General features: G+C 43.1%; 1 protein-coding gene across 1 annotated transcript in view; it reads right to left on the bottom strand.

Moving 5' to 3' along the window:
- Positions 1–8002: 8002 nt before the first annotated feature.
- The window catches only part of SLC10A7 (solute carrier family 10 member 7), a 212921-nt gene continuing 199663 nt past the window's right edge, over positions 8003–21260 (bottom strand). Inside the window, exon 5 of the mRNA XM_030887206.2 lies at positions 8003–8038. The gene's annotated coding sequence lies outside the window, so the exon portion shown is untranslated. The remainder of the gene's footprint in view (positions 8039–21260) is intronic.

Raw genomic sequence — 21260 nt, 5'->3', positions numbered from 1 at the left:
AACATAAGAGTGGGTGAAGGGAGATGTCGGACAGGGCAAGGTATGACAAATAATAATTTATAAATTATAAATTATAAATTATCAAGGATTCATGAGGGAGGGGGAGAGGGTGGGAGGGGAAAAATGAGGAGCTGATGTCAGGGTCTTAGGTGGAGAGCAAATGTTTTGAGAACGATTAGGGCAATGAATGTACAAATGTGCTTTACACACTTGATGTATGTATGGATTGTGATACGAGTTGTATGAGCCCCTAATGATTAAAAAAAAAAGATAAGCAAAAGGAAAGATTTGAATAGTTAGGCTTCAATCTTAACTTTTTCCAACATTTGCTTATAATTCTAAGCATTCATACTCAACCACCTTTCTATTCTTTGCCCTCTGGGAGGGATCCCTCTTTCCAACAACTGTTTGTTAACAACATTAATAACAATTTTTATTACATAATAGACACATGCATGATTCCTGGCCTAGTAGCATTTAGAATCTAGCTGACACCACTTATAATAGAAGGGAAAAGATTTATTCATAGGGAAAATTAATGTGGAATTTTAAGCAATCAATTTATAAGTACAGCTTTTAAAGCTAGACCAGGAATTAATTAATCCTTGTGGGTGGAAACTCTATGTACTGATTCCTACCTACCCACACATAAAATAAACATCCCTGCATATGTTGAAAATATACTATCAAGATAACTATGGTAATATATACACACACACACACACACACACACACACACACACACACTTTGGCTCTTGGGAGAAAAATGTGCTGTATCAAAAAAAATATCGCCACTCTCCCTGTGAGTCATGGTGAACAGTGGATTCATTTACTTGCAAGATTATCAAATTATGTAGATGACATAGATTATATGAGATTATAGAATCCTAATGTTTCAACTTTTAAGACAGCCCATCACTAAGGTCTGAAATGGCAAACTATTGCATCTGATGAATCTTATGAAGAACTTCGACAGCTTTCCTGGAATGAAAGTCCATTCCTTTACAAAACGTCAGTTTTAAATAGCGAAAGGTGCCTCTTGGTAGCCTGGTTGGTGCACAGTGTGAAACCCATGCTGTGCCATGGGATGACAACGAGGCTTTCTGCCCCCGTCAAGAATGACAGCCTAGGAGATCCACCGGGGCGGTTCTCCTCTGTCCTTCGGGTCACTAGAGTGGTGAGTTGGTGGGTGAGCACATGCGCATGCTTCTTTCCGTTCACAATATGCTTCTATAAGGGTAAAAAGTGAGGCTGAGAAGCATTACACAACGCCTTCACAATGACATAAGTGGATTTGGCTGCAAATAGATCCAAAATTTTATGCTTCTTCATCGACTCATGCTGCCTCATGACAAGTAAGAGGGAAGGTGAATCCAGTAATTTCAAAATGGCATCCTAATAAGGAATGTGCCCAAGAAGGTTGAACAAGTAATAAGGAGACAGCACGCTTAAAGAGAGCCCCACCCCACCTGTTTGGATGGATGCGCCATTCTCTGCCATCATCCATCCACAGAGCCTTTGAGCGGCCTCTATGGCCAAGCACTGTTCTGGGTACTGGAGTCACAGTGGTGACCCCATTAACAAGCTGCCTGCTCTCTGTCGGTGCTTACCTTCTAGTTGGGGAACGCAGAAAATAAACACATTGACAGCTGCATAAGATGTCACACAGTAATAAATTCTTTGAAGAACAATAAAGCAGTGTGGGTGCGTAGAGAGTGATAGATAGTACACTATTAGATAGTACACTATTTCCTATAAACTGGTCAAGATGGGATTTGGCCAGAGACCTGATGGAAGTGAAGGAGGAAGCCAGGAGGATGTATGGGGAGAAAATTCAGCCCGAGCAAAGTGCAATGTAATGAATAGCAGGGTGTTTTTGATGCTCCTGAACCATGTCACTGCACTTGCCCATTTCATTCACTTGCCTAGTCGTTTGCATCCCAGTTCATATCTTCTCCTCTAAACAGCTCCCACCTCTTGCCCTTCCTGTCCTCCACCTCTAACTTGACTTGCCATTTCATTGAAAAAATTACAAACAATTCAAAGAAAGCTTACATAAACTATAGTCATATCAATGAATTTCCTGCCATGTCTACTCTTGTATCATGGCTTCTGTAGATGGGCCATCTGTAGTAGGCCTCCACACTAGGGCTCATTCCCTCTCTCACTCAAGGACAAGGGTCCAGGAATTCTCCCCACGTTTATCTACATCAACTCCCTCTCTGGAATGGAATTAATCTATGCATACAAACATGATGTCACTTTTTTCAACTTCAAAAAGAGAGGATATTCTCTTGACCCAACATTATATTCCTCCTTGCCTCATTTATTTGTACCCTATACAGCACCATTCCTCAAAACACCTATTGATGATTACTGTCTTTGAGTCATCCCCCATTCTGTCTTGAATCCACTCCAATCAGGCTCTCGCTTCTACTCCTCTGCTGAAATTGTTCTTGACAAGTGAGATGTGATGGAAGGTGTTAAGGTACCCAGTGACCTCCATCTTATTAAATCCAATGGTGAATTCTCAAACTTCATTTTAACTGACCTATTAGCAGCGTCTGACATAGGTGATCATTCCTTATTCTTCAAAGCAAGCACTCTGCTAGATTTACCACTCAAACACAAAATCACTGCCACCAAGTCCATTCTGACTTATAGGACCCTTTAGAGCAGGGCAGAACTGGCCTTGTGCATTCCCCAGATTGCAATTTTTTCCAGGAGTACAAAGCTTCATTTTTCTCGCTTGGAGGTGAAGTTAGTGAATTTGAACTATATGATACCAAAAATCCTCTTAAGTGTTTGCCTTCTGAACAAATGAGCCGTTTCTCAGTCTTTGCTGAGCTCTTAACATTGGAATGAACTCAGTCCCCTGCTTGCTTGCTTTCTTCTGTTTCATTATCTTGGGGATCTCATCTAGCTTAAAGTGCATCTCTACGTCAACTTCTCACAACTGTTATGTCTGTAGCCCAACCCTTTCTCCAGAACTCTTGACGTGTGTAGTTAATTCTATACCTGATTGCTCAGTTTGAAGGCCTAAAAGGGATCTCAACCCAAGCGTATTCCATTCTGAACTCTTTATGCATTCCCTTGAATCTGTCCGACCCCACAGGATTCCCTATCTTAGGAAATGGCAGCCCCTCCCCTCTACTTGCTCAGACCTGGAGTCATCCTGGATCTGTCTCTTCTCCTCACAGTTCTGCTTTCAAATTCTTCTTCCAAACATTTCCATTCATATAGTCTTAACCCCCATGGTCTAAGTTAGTAGCAATCTCTGGCCATGATTATGACACTAGCTTTCCTGCTCCTACCACAATCTAGCCTCAACCCAACCAGCAGAATTATCCTTTTGAAAATGATGTCAGAACATCCCCTCATTCAAAACCCTTTGAACGGCTTCTTGAATTTCTCAAATTAACATTCAGAGTCTTTCCATAGGACTCCAAGGTCTTATATAATTTGACTACCACCGTGTCTTTTGTTTCATCTCATCCACCACCACCCCTTTTATTCATGACCTTCCAGTCACGTTGGCCTCCTTGCTGTTCCTTAGGGACACTAGGCACACTCCACCTCAGGACCTTTGCATTTGCTGTTCCTTCTACCTGGAGCACTCATCCCCCAGAAGGCTCACTCGCATGATCAACTTCAGTCCTTGGCTCCAATATCAGTTTCTCAGTGAGCCCTACCATGTGAGCACCCTAGTTGAGACCCACTCCTACTCTGGCACTTTTCATTCCCCACCCTTACTTTTGTTCTTGAGTATGCACCACCCATCTGACTTGGTTTTTTTAAAAACTATATTTTTACTCATGTCTTTGCATTTCTTTGTATGAAAACTGTGTGCAAGTCATGATCTATCTTGTTTGTCCTTTGCTATTTCCCTAGTCCTCAGGACAGGTCCTTGCATACAGCAGGAGCCCAGACATATTACCAAATGAGTGGTAGCTCGAAAAACCCCACCCACTGCCATCAAGTTGATTCTGACTCATAGCGACCCTATAGGACAGAAGAAAAGGAAGTGCTCCTTTGGGTTTCCAAAACTGTACATCATTATGAGAGCAGAGAGCCTCAGCTTTCTCCTGCAGACCAGCTGATGGGTTCACACTTCTGACCTGGGGTTAGCAGCCCACCCAAGACATAGCCCGCTATGACACCAGGGCTGCTAACATGAGTGATGAATACGTATAAATATACTTTTTGAAGATTTTTTGCTTTAAAAGAGATCATAGAAATGAACTGCTGGTAGGGTGATTTTTAAGTTGTATAATATTGCAAAATGCTTATAGTCTGATGAAAGTGATTCAGTAGATAAGGAAAATTTGATCATATAGAAGAAAAGCAAATCTAGGGAACTTATGTAACACAGGCAAGAAGCAATGGCATCTGGCACACACCTGGAGAACTGGCTTTAGATGGGGGCAAAGACATGGAAACAGAAGGGGAGGCAAAGAATACAGCTACAGGTGTAAGTAGGTGGGGGTCTTGCCGAATTTCTTCAATTGCTTCTAATTTTTCCACCAGCTGGTTTTTTTTAATCAGCTGAGATTTGTACAGAGACAAAAGCAAAGAGAAGGTGTGAAATAGCTCCCTATTAAAGTGGGAGAGTCAATTAATTAAGGGAAGGTAAAGAGATTGTTGGGTTCTCTTACAGTCAGTGGTCATGAATTTGAAATGAGACTAGCCACGTTCCTATTACGCTAACATAGGTCCCTATGCAGAGAGGGTAAACGAGTTAGATTCAAGCAAAGTTTAGTGTTTTGCCAGGTAATGGGGTGGGGGTGGGGGGGTGGGAGAGAAGAGATGAACAAAGTCATTGATGGTGTATGTGATAAAAAGTAAAATGATGATGGACTGCGAGACATAAGCCAGGTAAGATGGACTATGAGGCCATGGGGAAAAGGGATGAGGGTAGGGTAGGGGGATAGTTAGAGACATTATAACGGTGATTGGGTGAATGAACCAGGCATTCCAGCAAGGTCGGAGAGATTTTGATTTGGGAGTACTTCAGGGAATCAAAAGAGCCCGGATGGCACAGTGGTTAAAATACTGGGCTGCTAACCAAAAGGTCAGCGGTTTGAACCCACCAGCTGCTCCACAGGAGAGAGATGTGACGTCTGCAGCCATAGGATGACAGCGTGGAAGCCCGATGGGGCAGTCCTGTGTGGTTGCTAAGAGTCAGAATGGAATCACAATGGATTTACTGTTTTGGTTCTACAGGGCAGCAGCCACCAAGACAGAGGATGCTGGTCCGAGAAGAAGACACTTAACACTGTGGATTGTGGAGTAATGTAGTTATTGACAGGAATGAAGTCAAGGGTCTGTTCACAGGGCGAGCAGCTAAGGTGAAGTAGAGAGCACATTTGTTGGCGAAGAGCAGAGATTTAGAAGAGAAGGCTTTGGAATGACTAACTGTATTACTCTTGAGATACCAAAATGATCCAACTGCAGTATTTTAAGAAGACAATAGGGTGTTAATTTCATTTGCTTTTTTTGACGGATAACAACCTAAGGTTTTAGTGATAATTATAATACAGGGGTATAGTAGGTAACATAACCACATCGGCACAGCCACAAAGGGGCAGAACTGGGAGACCCCATGCAGAAAGCATGGGATGTGATCTGGGATGGGCAACCAGGAGCAAGGAAGACATCTTAGCCCACTTCAAGGTTTGGTGATATAAAAGAGGGCTGTAATAGAAATACAAATAATGAGATCGGACTCTGGGGCCTAAGAAGGCGAGGGCATGTTCTGAGAAGGGTGTAAAGACACAGGAGGCTGGAATTCCGTCAGCAAATAAGGCTTCACTAGTTTCTGTACCTGAATCTCCAGAAATTTTAACTTTCAAAATATAAGCCAATCAAATTTTCAGGGCTAAAAACAGCCGCCTTTTATGGAATATGTTCGTATTTTAAGTTGCTCAGGTTGTTAATGCAGAAAATGGAGCCGGGCAGCCAATGTGTTCAAGAAATTCCCATTGCTGAAAACATGTCGGCAACTTAAACAAAAAGTATGACATCAAACATGATGCTATTTAAAGCCATAAAACAGAGACGTTTGGGTTGATGTCGTGAGCTGATGCCACTGAACTGACAGGGCAGCCCCGTTCACTCAGAGGGGAATATTTAGGAGAGTTTTCCATTGTTCTTTGAGCTATTATTTTAAAATGTTGAACAAACTCAAATGAACTGAAATATGAATCTGTGAGTACAATGTTGTGATGCCATACTGTCCATTGGCTGAGAGAAGTTTTGTAATAACACGGAGATGGCAAGGGAAGAGAGAGAGAGAGAATGCTTCAATTATAAGCTGAAACAGTGCTAGAGAATCCTGATTCTGAGCCCTACCATCATATTCTCAACCACCTAATTTCAGTAGAACCTTCTTCTTGATCTCTTGAAAGAGTCACATAAGTGGGAGGTGTCATTCTTATGCAGTGGAAACAACTTGGATTGTGCACCTACAACTATAAAGGGGTGGGCCTCAGACTGGCCCCCGCCTTGCACCTACTGAAGACTCCAAAATTGCCCTTGTGATCCCTGGTCTTAAAAAAACACTGATAGATCATGTCAGCCACCAAGTCTTTTCTTCCAAATTAATGCAAATGAACACTCTCTTGCATTTCCATTTGACTTGCTGCACGTGCTGAATTGGTGGAGTCCAATTTAATGAGATTGGCGGTGTAGTGAGCTGGGCTGCTAACCACAGGGTCAGCAGTTCAAAACCACCAGCCACTCCAAGGGAGAAAGATAAAGCTTTCTACTCCCCTAATAAAGAGTTACAGTCTCAGAAACACACGGGCCGTTCTATACCCTGTCTTATAGGGTCGCGATGAGTCAGAATCAACTGGCTGATCATGAGTTTGTTTGAGAGTGATGCTAACAGAAGTGATCTGATGATTAGACTCACCTGTTGTCAGTATGGAGTTGGCATTTCAGAAGGGAAGGCTAGGCTTGCATATACCTGACGGTAATGCCTTTCATGAAAGATGCAAAATTCAACTGGTTAGTATTTCTATCCCTCTCTAGTTCCTACACAGCTTGGAAGAAATGAGATCTTTCACTCTATTACTCTAATTGAATTCCAACTTGGGTAATTACACCATAATTAAATAAATTTTCCCTATAGTTTTAATTCAATGACAAATAGTGCTAGTCAAACTGCTACACTTCACTCCCAGCAACGCATCCCCACTACACATGTCAGTGGTAAGGGAAGCGATTTATATTTGGAAGAGAGATGTCTGAAAAAAACATGCAGCTCATAAAATATTTTAGGTATCATTCATGATTACATATGCTTTGCTCAGCATGAGATAGCATTAATTTCTATTATAATCTTTCATCAAATTTTTCATATGCTTGGTGCCAAAAGAAAGAAGGCAGCTAATTAGCATTTCTTGTTTTCAGAACACTTTGTGTTCAGTTATCCAGTTGTTACACTACTTGTGTTTTTGTTTGTTTGTTTCTAAAGCACATTTCATTATCCCTGGGTGATACTCGGAGGGTTGGTCTTACTGAGTCCCATTTTACAGGTGGGGAAATTAGGGCAATGTTCCCCAGGGTCAGGGAGCTGGCTATTATCAGAACCAGCTTTGGAACTCAAGCTTCCCCTGATGCCTGGCCCACGCTCTTTCTGTCCAGTGTTATCACACACCGGGTCACTATCAGTCACCTTAATTTTACTAATGAGAAAATAAAGAACGACACAGTTGTGACCTGTGTCACAGGCCATTCATTTGCGATAATAATGATTCCACTAGAAGTGACAAGCCCACATCACTGGGCCCGGATGCTGCCCTTGCATCTGGAGGCTATGTAGCTTCTTCGTGTCTGAGTCTTATTGCTTAGTTCACAGAGCTCCTCCCGACAACAGTGCACAATGGGATGCAAACTGGAGCAAAAGGATTCAAATTTCAATTGTATTCTAATGACCTTTCTACAAGGGTTGTAGACGGCTCTTAATAAAAGGTATTAAAGACAACGTGGAAGTACTTACAAACAGCAGCAGTAGCAGGGGTGTTACAATGATGCCCTGAAAAGAAATAAAAGAGAAGACGATCATTTATCAGCATGGAAAGCAGGACACTTTCTTTGGCATCTTAAACTCTGATGCATAGATACGCTTATCCTTCTTACTTTTGCTTAATAAAATCGAGGAGATCCACTCCTGGCTCTCCCTACGACAATGCCCAGACATCATTAAAAGTGCAACAACCAATCTTCCTTAAACTCGGCTTTCCATTTTTAAAACTTAAGCTCCTTTCCACGGTGCATGTTACACCACGGGGGTACAAGCTGGGGACTGGTAAGCTTCCCCACTCCAAGGCTTTCAACTCTAACTTGGATAAAGTGCCCCTTTTCCAGAGAAGACAGGTGGTTTTGTCCCAGTTGGGGTCCTCTCCTGAGCAAAGACCATGTCAGTTGTGATGAATGAGATGTCGTGATTTTGTAATGGGAACTGATCTCCCCAAGGAAATGAGCTGGGATCTCAAAACTCATTTCACTTGATTAGACCCTGTGTCTCCATGGTGGAAGGCAAGTCTTTCATCTAATTGAGCCACCTAGGACCCCCTCAGTCCTTCGGTCTCCCCTCGGCGGAAACGAGCAAAAGATTTGTTTTCGGCGATGACAGGGAACAGTTTGCGGCTGCTGCCGATGAGGCCGGGTACAAGCTTTTAGGTTCCTTGAAGGTAAATCTTTAAACTCGGTGTTTGAGTTGAGAGTGAACGTGGCAGGTTCCAGTGTTTGAACTGTGGATGATTATTCATCCCTCTTAGTCCTTCCTTTCTTTCTCAACATTTACTCATGATTTAGACAAGACAAAGCATTGGTATTTTTAGTAATGATTTCTACTTGAACTTGAAAATTCCAGAGAGTCAGAGAGGGAGAGAGAGAGAGACCGACAGAGACAGTGGCAGTGACAGAGAAAGAGAGAGACACTAACAGAGACCAAAACCAAATTGTACCCTGGATCCAGGTCTGAGACCACTTTGCTCCTCTGGAAAAAGCCTATCTGGTCTTCAGAAAGAAGTCCTTTTGTCGCTAAAGGAATGGAGCCAAGAAGAACGGGCACATGCACATGAACATTGGTCTCATGACTCATGGGCATATGCCCATGTGACCTATACCATATACCACACAGATTTGCTTTCTTATTAAATCATGGAATAAATGCTTCTTAATTGCGTAAACTTTTGCAACTGGCAAAAAGGAATGTAACATTTTAATTTACATGTTATATTTTAAGTGTTTGCATTAAAATGTGTAATTGTGTCTCATCCACTCCACGAACCAGGCTCTCACTAGCACACTTACGAGAGCTAAAATGGCAAAATAAGATTTAACTACTATCTTCCAATGGCACAAACTATGTATATCCGACTTTGGGAAGAGCTCTCAACTCTACAAGATCATGTTGTTGACACTTTACACAATTTTGCACATTCTCATATAAAAGTGAGAATGTCTCCCTAGTGTCAGCCTATTTGGGAGCCATTTGTCCACACATTTGATGATGGAAACTACTGATGAATTTGAAGGCAGAGGGTAAAATGAGTCAGCATATATTTTAGAAAATGAAGACGGGATTAGACTTGAGTATCACCTAGCCTAACCAGTCTGACTTTTGTTATCTACCAATGTACCCAAATTCAGAGAAAGGCTAATAGAAACATGCACTAATGTTAATTACAGAAAGCTATAACACTAATAGCACATCTAACAAACAAGACCTAGTATCTGTGATAGGGCACGGATTTTCACCCAGTCAGAAGGTTGAGCATTATCACCACTCTGGGGACACACTTAACGTTTGGCAGATGCCACATGATGTCATTAACTCTGACAAGAGCATCATAATTAAGTTTTTGTGAAATCATCATAATTATCATTAAAACAGTAAGAGCTAACACAGGGAGCTCATCGATGCCACACTGGTGTTAAATAGCAACCCTGGAAATCCTTGCTCTTCCCAATGTCCAGTTCTTTACTTTTTTCTCATTAATGGGATGCTAATACATGCGCTGCCCTTGAGTTGATTCGGGCTCATAGTGACCCTGTGGGATCGAGGCGAACTGCCCTGTAGGTTTCCGAGGCTGTAAATCCTTAAGGGAGCAGAAAGCTGGTGGGATCCAATTGCTGGCCTTGCAGTTAGCAGCAGGTCACCCACTATGCCACCAGGTCACCCACTATGCTACCAGGGCTCCTCGGATGATCACAGTAGTACTGCCAGGATATTCAGAGCATTTTGCTTTAGCACTTGCAAGACATTTAAAATTCTACTGAGGGAATTAGCCCCATTTTTTCCATGAGAAAATGAATGTTCAGAAAAGCCAAGTAACCTGCCCAAAGTCACACAGCCAATACACAGGAAACCATGCACTTGAGGCAGCTGCTTCCATCTCCAAATCCAGAACTCACTCCACTGCAACATTAGTAGTTGGGTAGTAGATTTAAGTGGACGGTGAAGTTTTCTGTAGAGTTCTGCTAACGACATCTGTGTTGGTTTTAGTTGCTATATGATCTTATCTCAAAGTCAATAACCAATTATTTGAGACAAGCTCATTCTGGGGAATAGAGCTGTATTCTCTGCCTATTTTGGGGTTTTGCCTGAATATTTCAAGTGTGTGCTCACCAACACATCACAGGGTTTTGTTTTTAACTCTTCCAAGGGCTTATATTTGTGCCCCCAATATTAAGTTTTTTAGTGAATAAGACGCACTTTCTAATTCTGAATTTCAGATTCTCCACTCCCTCAAGTTCATTAACTACCACAGAATTATTATAGGATACTGAATCCGACTTTGCAGTTGTATTTGGAAATGAGTCAGATTTTTTTCTTATTTATTTTTGCTTTTATTTTCCCTAACAGTTTTATTGGCATATAATTCACATATCATTATAGTTCAATAGTCCAATCACATCAGGGAGTTGTACAATCATCATCGTAAGCAGTGTTAGAACATATTCAAGTCTTTTGTGACATCATTATGACTATTATTGAAACAGTCAGAGCTGACATATGGAGTATTTATTTTGTGTCAGATACTAGGCTAAGGATTTCATGTATATTACATAATCCTTACAATAACTCTGTGAGATACCACAACCAACCGACTGCCATCAAGTCAATTCTGACTCATAGTGACCCTAGATAAAAGGACTTACTAGGCTGTAAGTCTTTACAGGATAGGATAGCCTCAATTTTCTCCCAAGGAATGACTGGTAGATTTGAACTGTCAACTTTAGCAATCCATTTACTAAGCGAGGAAACAGCCTCAGGGCCAAGTGGACTAGTAAGAGGCAATGCCAGGACTGAATCCAAACTCTCTGGATTCCAGAGCATGCGCTCTTCCTGGGTGTAGACAACAGCTTTGCAATCTGCAGCTACTGTCGCAGGGTTCTACTTTAGGAGCAGAGCTGAGGGGAACTTCAGACTCAGTAGGTCTTTGTGACAGCGTAACAGGAGGCCTGGCGAGGAGTGGTTACGAGTCAGACTGCTAACTGCAAGATCCAAGAGAGAAAGGTGGGACTTTTTACTCCTTTAATGAGTTACAGTCTCCAAATTCCATAGGGACAGTTCTGCCCTCTCCTATAGGGTCACCTTGGGTAGGGATTGACTCGATGGTAATGGGTTGTGATGGCATGACATAGAGAAATCAATCTTTGTGAGAAACGGAGAGTGTGATTCTAATACATTATTCTTAAGTCAAGCTTTTGTATATATCAATGGTAGCAAGAACGAACTGCAAATTGAAACTGTGACTGCAATAATCAATGGAAAATCAGTAAGTCCAATAAACATGTAATGTTCTCTCAAAGAAGTGAAAAGCCTCCATTTGATTTGGTTTCCTTACAAATATGGAATGGTTAAAATCCAAAGAGACAATGGGATGAGCAAGCACTTGTAGTAGAAGCTGTCACCTCGTTCCCTCGACATTCAAGGTCAAGACTTGGTGTCCACGTTCCTGAAGGTGGGGTGGTTAGCTAAGCTTTCTGAACACGACACCTGAAGAAGTCAATTCACAAAGTGACTGGTTTTCATTATCTCCTGAACAACTTTCAAAGAAATATCCATTTACACCTCTGACGTGAGTGACTGGGCAAATGTATCTCCATGATCTTACTGGAAAGGAACATAAAAAGTGTCATCAGAGACACTGTGATTTAGTCACATTAAAATGCAAATTGAGCAGCAATTGAAAACAAAGCAAGCAAACCGTTTATCTGCCTCTATCCGTCGTGGGACTTGCTACACTAGCACAATGGAAGTGAACTCCTATTTGTTTGCATTAGGAAAATCCCATCAAAAGTTTTCCTCTAATAACGACCACATACTAACTGATTTAGGTTTATTTCTCCAGGATAGTGGAAGTTAGAAATGATGCTTTTCTTTTTTTCCTCTTTTTAAGTCAAAGGTACTAATAACTCAAAGACCTGTGTTAATACATTGCCATGATCACAGAAAGAGAGGATCTCAGTTTGGCAAGAGGTCTTAGGACACACCCTTCCTTGTCCAGCCTCCGCCCACCGGCTCTCAAGCATCCTCACCAGTGATGACTGTGCCATTGACAAGAGGACTTTCTGGACAGAAAACTCTCTCCTCAAGGCAAACAAGCCCATGGCTGAAGCTCTCTGCAGCAAAGAGAAAGCTTTTTCTTCTGCTAGTCCCAAACCACGCTCCTTACTGCCTGGGTATCCCGTGGAGAAAATTTCAGGTAGGTCTCATCCCTTCAGCAGGCCTGGTGATGCAGTGCTTGAAGCGCTCAGCTGGTTTGGACCCACCAGCAGTTCTGTAGGAGGAAGATGTTGCCCGTCTGCTGTGGTAACAGTTACTGCCTTGGAGACCCCTGGGACAGTGGCACCTTAGTCTAGACGGTCAGGTCACGATAGTTTATTCACCCTTCCTACCTTAACAAACAGACAAAAAGCCAAACTCATCTCCATGGAGTCGGCGCTGACGCATAGCGACCCAGTAGGTCGGGGTAGAACTGCCCTGTGCGTTTCAAGACTGTAACACCTTATAGGAGTAGACAGCCTCGTCTTCCTCCCACGGAGTGCTTGGTGCTCTTTCTCTCGGAGCGGCGGGTGGTTTTGAACTGCTGACTTTGTAGTTAGCAGCCCACCTGTAACCACTGTACCACCTTGCAACGATCCTTTAAGGCTGCTCTTGAATTCTGTACATAAAACCCCCTCAATCTTAGGCCATTTGCTAAGGAGACAGCCCTAGGGGTATAGTAGTTAAAAAGCACACTAGGCTGATAACTGAAAGATCAGTGGTTCAAACCCACTAGCCACTTACCAAGGGGAAGACGTGTCCATCAGCTTCCATAATGATTGACAGCCTTGGAAAACCTGCTGGGGCAGATCTACCCTGTTTACAGGGTCATCATGAGTTGCAATCGATAGCAGGTGGTTTGGTTCGGTTTGGTAATTTGCAAGTCAGGCTCAAGGTCACACCTTGGTTCCCACAGCATGTCTTCTCCAGGTTTATTCTCAGGCAGGGTGTGTGTCATCTCTTACACACACTCTCACCCAGATGAATTTAAGAGTCTGCAGCAATTTCTCTGAGAAATCTACCTTGGTTTGACTTGTTCATTACTATTGATTAGGGTTAATTTGACAGATGTTTCCAGTAGAGATGGAAATAATTTCTGGCTGGTGGAGAGAACAACTCCAATGCTAAGGTTTTATTGTCCTGTAGGCATTAAGCTGTTGTGTCTACAATGGGTTGCTATTGTCCATTGCTGTTGAGTTAATTACAGCTCATGGAAATGCCAGGCAAGCATAGTGGGGACATCAGCAGAGGCGTAAGGCCAGGACCCTCCAGAAGCAGATTGCCAGCTCTGACTTACAAGGCACCTCTGGGTGGGTTCAAACTGTCAACTTTCCAGCTAGTAGGGTAGCAATTCACCATTTGTACTATCCAGGGAGTAAGAACGCCATTCTGATGGGGGATGTCTGGTCTCCTTGGGAGCCGCTGCCATCCTCTTCACTCCCTCGGTACTCAATTAGATCAATGTTGGATGTGCGTTCCTTCTACATGCATAAGAATGTCTTGTTTTTCAACTTTGAAAGTTATATTTTGATAACTCTTTTATTCTGTCCTGGTACTTATCGGAAGATCACTTAGCAAAACGATATCAAGGTCTCCTAAAAGCTACCTTGAGCACTTGGAGCACAATAAGGGGATTGAGCGGCTGCTATTGAAATAAAAAAACACACAAGGGGGACCATGCAAATCAAGTGTACTGGTTGCTAACAAAGGTCTTGGTTAGTTTTGACATCCTGCTAGTCTTAAAAAGTCATCGCACAGGTAGGAAGTGGGGGAATCTCACTACCATCAAGAAAGAAGAGCCAGGAGTAGAGCACAGCTTTTGGCCCCAGATTCCCACACTGAACTTCCTTGATCCAGAAGACAAAGAGCTACAGCACTGGAGGAGGGATAGATGGTCAGAAGCAATAGCAGAGAAATGGTGGCAGCAGAAGCACGTGGCTGGCACGAGAGAGCTTTAGGCTTCCAGGCCCACAGAGCCAGAACGCGGAGTGACCTTATATAGGAGGAGTGCTTGGAGAGTGGAGTGCCTCTGGGCACTTATCCGCAGCTATTATTGCTGGCCCACAGAGCTGAAGCTGAGCACCTTTAGGCTGTAGCTTACAGGTGCTTCTGGGCACTTAACTGGCAGAGCTAAAAGAACTTTATAACATTTGCTCAGAGTAAGGGCCCTGGGGCCTGGAGGCTCAGGGTCAGAGCCTGAGGTGTGTCTGCAGGTATGGCTGCGAAGAGGCGGAGCTGATAGAAGAACTGTGTTTTGATTTGTTTCTGCCCCTGTTAGTTCCCTAATAACATGCCCAGATTGAGAGTATTGTCTATGAGTTATATGTGGTCATTGTAACAAATGACCAAGCCCAGAAAAGAAACGGCGAGTGGGAAAGAAGGGAAGTTTGTTAAGAGAACTGGTTCGAAGGTGGAGGAATGTCTGCGCTCCGCTTCAGAGGAAGGAGTCTTGGGCTGCTGGTGTGGATGGTGACTCTATCGTCACTTCCTCACGTTGGAGAGGTCAGTTCCTTCCATCACACCATCTTTACAATAATGGTACCTTTGAAACTTAGAAGTGATATCAAACCAAAATGTAATGAATAAGATCAACCTGTACATCGGGATAGCACGAGGGATTTGGGAGACACCTAAATTTAAACCAAATGACCAAGGCTTTTGGTCTCAGAAAAAGTAGTCTTGTAAGTATAGTTATCAAAATATGTACATGAAAAATAGAGAAAAAAAGAAGACACATTAGAAGCCTGGGGTAGAAAAGGTTAGAAAGAAAGTGTGGCTGGTTGGCAGACGGAGGCTCCTGCCACTACTTTTTTCTTTAAAATTGAACCTTCGAAGAGTAAATATGTTTTTACAACGGTAGCAGCTTCGTCTAGGGAAGAGGATGTCCCAGCAGCAGGCACAGCCATCTGGTTCTTTTTCAGTCACGTGGCACAATCGTCAGGATGGACAACTGCTCCGGAATATTTGAGGTGGACAAAACTAGCTAACCATCAAGCTCATTCTCCCAGTTCGGAGTCTCTGCTCCCCAAGCAGACTTCAATCCCAATGTGGCTTTTTCCAAGAGGCATTTCTGAAAGCGAGAGAACACTCTGAATGGCTGACATCAGGTCCCTTGAACACACAGCCCCTGGGCAGTGGGGATGCTAACGACAGTGGTTTCTGGATCATCAAAGCCGAGGGCTGGGGTTCAGGACTGCAGTGTCATCCTGTGAGGGTCTGCTTAAGCAGCGCCTGGCCTGTGAAGATGACAGTACGTTTAATTAAGTAAACAGTTATTGAGTGCTCTGTAGCTTAGTAACCCTTACAGGACAGACTAGAGGTGCCCTGATGGGTTTCCTAGGCTGTGATTTTTTTTTTATGGGAAGAGAAGAACTCCTCTTCCTCCCACAGATTGGCTGGTGGTTTCAAACTGCTGACCTTGTGATCATCAGCCCAACAAGTAACCACTACGCCACCAGGGTGTACATGGTTGCCATGAGCTGTAATCAACTTGATGGCAGTGAATTTGGTTTTCGGTTAACTGTCAGTCATGATCATTCTGGGTCAAAGATAAATACAATATAGTTCATGTCTATAAAGGCCTCCCATCATAGAAGTATGTTTCTAACTTGTGCACTTCTCATAATAAATATCTTTACCATCTTGTTCTCAAAGGATTATGATTGCTTCAGACCAAACTTAAGGATGTTATATATAATGGAGGTGGGGCTCAGAAAGTTTGTGGGAAAATTCCTGTATCTTTACATTTCATTCCTCCATAAACTTCTGAAGCCTCATATATATTCACATTAAATGTTATCTTATTAGATTTGGCCTATCTTCTTTTTAGATTTCAATCTGTTACTGATGCATTCAACACATGTTTACTGAGTGACTACAGACCAGGCCCTTGTAGATACTGAGGAATTATGGTGAATGGGCCATATATATTCGGTGCTCTCAAAATTAAAATAACAATAATATGAAGCAGACGAATAATCACAAGATGATGATAAGTATTTAGAAATGAAAATCTCAGCATGCTTCTTAGGAGTGAAGCAAGGGGACAATTCAGCTAACTAAAGGTAGCCTGCAGCCAAGCAGAGGAGAGGTAGTTGAAAGGAAGTTGATGGAGAGAACATGCAGGCAGGAAAGATTTGCTAGAGAAAGAGAAAGTTACCTGAAAGCCGGAGAGTTGAAGTTATGGAAAAAGAAGCTAGAAGCCAGACCAGCTGATTTAGTAACACCTGCTAAGGAGTTTGTTCTTCCTTTCAAAACAAGGGGGAGCCAATTAAGGGGCTGTTGCAGGCATGGATGTGGGGGAGGGCCTGTGGCCATGGCAGGATGACATGTACGTTTAGGTAAAAATCACTCTGGGTCTAGTTGAGAAAACAGATAAAAGGGCAGGAAGACTGAAGACAGGAAGACTAATTAAGAAGCTATGCAGAAATTCAGCCAGGAATTGATTTGGTCTAAATGGATGAACCTTTAGAGATCTACATAGATATAAGAGATTCAAGAAGTAGTTGAGAGGCAGGTTGGTTGGTTAAGTAAATAGGAAAGGTGATGGAAAAAAAAAGGGGCAGTTTCTTAGTTTTCGGAATTAACTGGTTCTTGATCAAATAATAAATTGTTAAGCCAGTTCCTGAGACTGAGCAGAATAGGGGAATGGTTTCAAATTTCCAATTAATTAATTAATTAACTAATTAATTAATGAATTACATGTTTCTTGGAGAAGGTGACAGGCGGCCTTGAGTGAGAAAGATGGTAAGCAGTGGAATAAACGTAGACATAGCTGAGAAGGGAACTAGAGTGGCGACACAGAGCATGTGAATCCTCGGCCCATGTTTGGTGGGTGGAGTCAGTGGCCATCAATGAGACATCAAGTGAGCAGCTGTCCAGCGAGCAAGGAAGGGCGCTCGGGCAGAACCACGTGAAGAAGAGAAGCCCACAGAGAAAATGCAAAGGAGCAGCCAGAAAGCAGAGAAGCAAGCCAGAGGAGCGCCGTGGAAAACAAAGGATGAGAATGTTTTAAACGAAGGCGAGCTTCTGTAGAGAAAGTAAGCTAAGGAACAGGGTGCAGACGGAAGCTCATGAGAGGCTGGGGGCCAAAACGGACTCGAGGGGAGGGAAGAGAGATGCAGTTTGAACAACGCTGTTTGGCTGTAGAGAAGTAGAGCTTGAGGGAAATGAATGTAAGTTTAAGGAAGTTATTATCATGATTATTTTGTCACTGGTTTTATGTTTGAGTTTGGATGAGAGTTGAGTATTTTCAAAGGTTATATCAATGTCCCAAAGGGGGTTTGGTATACCCATTTAGTATATGAATGCATCTAAGGAGCCCAAAGGGCAGGGTTTTGAGGGCACAGCTGGAAGGTTGAAGCCTGTTCTCTGTAAAAGGAGGAACAAGGCTAGGCAGCATACAGAGGCAGGCAGGCTTGTTGACCCCATGTTGGAAAGAATCTGCACTTAAGTGTTTTCGTTTTCACTGTTGAATATAAGTGAGGATTTTCCTGAAAAGAGAATGTGATGGTTCAAGTTGTGTGTACACCTGGAAGGGCCACGATAGTCTCTGTGGTTTGGAAGTGATGATGGAATCGATCTTTATGAATCCACAGTGAGATATGCTATGAGCACCCAGTCAACTAGAAGGAATATTTGGGGAGAGTGTTACTTCCTTCCATAGGACCCATTCGGCTTTGTGTTTTAGGATAGCTATGAGTTGGAATCAACTCTACGTCCCAGAGTTTGGTTTGGCTCAGTTTAAGAAAAGCACGTGAGACACGCAAGAAAACATGAGACACACGCGACCACCCACCTGTACACAGAGCTTTCCTTCTGCAAGATTTGGGTTGATTTACTCTCACCTCATTTAAGTGTTCTTTACATACCCAGTTTCCTCAACAAACATATATGTAACACAGCCATGTTTGCGCACACATCTATTTTGTTGTCCTGAAATAAATTTCTAGTGAAAGTTTCCACAGAAAACACACACACACACACACACACACACACACACAAGGAGCCCTAATAGAGCTGTTAGGTAGGCATCAGACTAACCAAAGGTTAACAGATCAAATCCACTACCCACTCTGACAGGAGAAAGATGAGGCTGTTCGCTCTCATTGAGACTTACAAAGTCTCAGCAATCCTATCTAGGGGCACTATGAGTTGGAATTGACGATGGAGATAGTGGGTTGTATATATTATAGAGACATACACTTATATTAGAAGATTTAGTTTGAAGGCTCTACTCCTGCTTTACAGTATACCTTTTGTGTTAGTCTGGGTACATTAGAGAAACAACTGCACAGAAACTCATATGTATAAGAGTTTTATATAAAGGGTAAGTGCACATCAAGAAAACATCCCAACCCAGTGCTGCCCAACCCCAAGTCTAACATTAGCCCGTATGTCGGACACCAATCCACAAAGTCCTCCTCCATCTCACAAAACATACACTATGATGCCGACTGCAGGAGGAAAGCTGAATCAGTGAGCGTGTAAGCATCTCAGTGCTGCAGGGGTCTCCACACGACTGCTCCAGCACTCAGGGCTGCATCAGGGTAGGTCCATGTAACTTCTCCTTAGGGATCTTGCAGGAAGTGAGCCTTGCCAGCTGAAGCAGGGAACTGGCTAAGGCAGCTGCACCCTGGTCTGACCATCAGAAAGCAAGAGACTCGAGAACTCGAAAGGTGAGGCTCACCAAGCCATTTATCTCTCCACCCTTCAATTAACCCACATGTGTTTATCGGCCAGGTTGGCATAATCAACATTAACTATCTCATCTTTGAATAGCCATTATATTTTTAACAGAAGTTAGTGAAACAAACTTTTACTTTTAATAGGTTGGTTTTTAGTGACTTCATACTGATTTCTAAATGTCACACAATATTCCCATCATTTAATGAATCACGCTTCAATTTTTCTCTAGATGGAGGTGGAAATTCCCAGTCAGTCATGTGTAAAACCCACTCCTCCTTCTCCTCCTCCTCGGTATTTGTGATGACATTTGTATACCCCTAGCTGCTGGTTCCGTTCCTTTGTCGTTATGATTTGCCAAAGAGTGAGTGCATCAGCCACCCCGGGGGGCTCGCTTTCTTGGGCCCTTGGGGTCGTTGTCTGGGCCAGCAGAGCCTGCTTATCTTGCATCTGCTCTCCTTTGGGGCCAATACTGATGTTGTTACGTCTAATATGAGGAGGGCGCCCCTGGCCGAAGGGGACAGATGCAAAGAAAAGGAGGGGATATTACAGAAGCGGAATCACTCCCAGAACGGGCCATGTTTAGGGCCTTGATAGACAGAGATAAAGGATACATCTCCAGTGAAAATGGTACCCAATCTTCTCTTACTTCAGAAGGGCGGGAGGGGGTCCTCATCAGCGGCCTCAGTTGCCCAAGAAGGATTCCTAGGAGGCTGCCTTCCGAGGTATCGGTAGGTGGGTTTGAACTGCTCATGTTTTGGCGAGTGGTTGTGCCACCCATAGACTCTGCCCCTCACATTTTTGCTAGGTGAATGAATAGGCGAATGAATGAAACGCTTCTCTCAGGAAGCTGCATATCGCTGGCTGAGAAATACACACTTGCTAAAAAGCTTTAAAACACCTAGGTCTGACAGTCATTGAAACTGCTGTTAGCTCTTTGCCTGGGTTCATTTCACTCAATGTGCACAGCAAACTGCCGTTGGAAGGGTTTTACAAAACTGCCAAGCAATAAGTGGTAAACGGGAGGCAGGGCATGCAGTCTATCTCGATCCAGTATTCCTGCAGAATACTACGGCATAGTCTCGGCCATACGCATTCTATTACAGTGGTGACGAACTCTCTGAGTATATACCCAAGTCAGAAAATTCTAGTCGAAACGGATGGGAGAGAGAATTTGCTATGTCACTTTACCTGGGCCAAATCAAGGCTCAAGGAGGGACTGTCTCTCACCCACTGGAGTCAGTGGAAACACAGGACTATCAACAAAAGGTCTCAAATACTCTGCCCAGTTATTTACTCATTTAAATACAGGACCTCCTATAGTTCATACACAACCTCCAATAATAAATACATAACTTCCCACAAACTGGTTGAGTCAAAACAAATCACCTAAGGGAGACCTAAAGCTATCATTACTCAGCACCATGTTCTGTGTTTTCATTACATGCACCCAGCATGAAAGACTTCCAAGATATGAAAACAGGTTAGAGTAGGGCTTTTGGAAAGAAATTCAGTTTTGAACTGGGCTCCCTCCTCCTCCCCAAACCAGCCATGCACTGACAAGACCACCTGGGAAGATTTTTAGTGAGAGCAAAAGCAATTCAGTGACACAGTAGGTGGAGGGGATAGTTGGAGGCTACTGAGGCAAGAGAAGGAAGGTAAGGACAGAGTGATTTGGGGAAGATTTTCTTGTAGGTCTCTGGATGCCAAAAGAAACTTCTAGAACAACTGTGAACCTGATTTCTTTTAAATAGAACCTCTCGAAGAATGATTTCATCAAGCCTTGTGTTTGGACCTTGACTATAAGCAAACACACCTCATAGGCTGTGTGGATACTGTGATAAGAATGAGTTTGGCCCCAGGGACAAGGGAACAACAAATGATCCAAATCGGTGGTGAGGAGGGTGTAGGAGGCCTGGTAGGACGTGACCAAGGGTAATGTAACTGAGAGGAATTGCTGAAACCCAAATGAAGGCTGAGCATGATAGTGGGACAAGAGGAAAGTCAAAGGAAA

This window comes from Echinops telfairi, unplaced genomic scaffold, assembly GCF_000313985.2.
Source record: "Echinops telfairi isolate 266 unplaced genomic scaffold, ASM31398v2 ScPeMD7_5868;HRSCAF=6743_1, whole genome shotgun sequence".
NCBI classification, from domain to species: domain Eukaryota; kingdom Metazoa; phylum Chordata; class Mammalia; order Afrosoricida; family Tenrecidae; genus Echinops; species Echinops telfairi.
The sequence above is the reverse complement of the archived record's forward strand: the minus strand, read 5'-3'. Positions and strand labels throughout refer to the sequence as shown.